The sequence below is a fragment of the Microtus ochrogaster genome, unplaced genomic scaffold (assembly GCF_000317375.1).
Source record: "Microtus ochrogaster isolate Prairie Vole_2 unplaced genomic scaffold, MicOch1.0 UNK12, whole genome shotgun sequence".
NCBI lineage: Eukaryota > Metazoa > Chordata > Mammalia > Rodentia > Cricetidae > Microtus > Microtus ochrogaster.
Genome location: NW_004949110.1, coordinates 7,438,271 through 7,439,162, shown reverse-complemented (window position 1 = coordinate 7,439,162; position 892 = coordinate 7,438,271). Strand labels below are relative to the sequence as shown.

Sequence of the window (892 nt, the reverse complement as noted above, 5' to 3'; positions counted from 1 at the left end):
TGGATGGATGGATGGATAGATAGATAGATAGATAGATAGATAGATAGATAGATAGATAGATAGATAGATAGATAGATAGATAGACAGACAGCAGATGACTGATAGGCATTGGATGGATGAGAGGCAGATGATACTATGGATACTAGAGATGGAGTAAGCATAGTCTTAGCGCTGAATTCATGGGTCCTTTCGTCTGCAGATTCTCCATATGAAATGCTGTTCTAGGGAGAACTAGAGTATACAGTGGTCCCCAGAACAACAGTGTTTTGTTTCTTGGTATGTAGCTGTGGTCTTAAAGTACAGTTTCCACAAAAAGAACTTCAGGGGAGAACAGCTCTTTCTGAATTTGGTGCAGGTCATGACCAGGGTGCACTTGGATCTTGTTGCCTAATTACAGGGAGAAAGGGACAAAAGAACATTTTAAACTCTACCTGAGTGTACAAATAGCAGAACCCAGACTCAAAATTTTTGTTTTTCACATGCTCAGGACTCCTCTACAGATGAATTGCCGGGGAAATTAAGTAACGAAGGGGAACATTTAGAGTTTAAAAGATTTGAGAAACAACAAGCTTTTTAGTGGTCGAATCTTCTATACAGATCCAGACATAAGAGCTTAAACTAGGGAAGCAAAGACTGTGGATACCAAGAAAGTGGGTCCAGGGTGGGAAAGAGTGGTTGAGTTTGGGTTGGAGTGCAAGAACGGGCTTCTGGCTAGCTGACAGAATGCCAACTGTTGGTGTAGGCATGGCTATGTGGAAGCCCACTCTCTAATACTTCATTAAATGCTGCGTGGTTTGCTATCTTTGTATTTCTTTTATTTATTTATTTTTTTTTATTGAGAGAAAAAAATTTCCGCCTCCTCCCAGCCTCCCACTCCTCCCGCCCTCCCCCC

At 41.6% G+C, this 892-nt stretch overlaps 1 protein-coding gene across 2 annotated transcripts in view; it reads left to right on the top strand.

The window, feature by feature from the left end:
• Nucleotides 1–892, top strand: part of Clstn2 (calsyntenin 2) — a 572,791-nt gene that overhangs the window by 503,455 nt on the left and 68,444 nt on the right. The window lies entirely within an intron of this gene.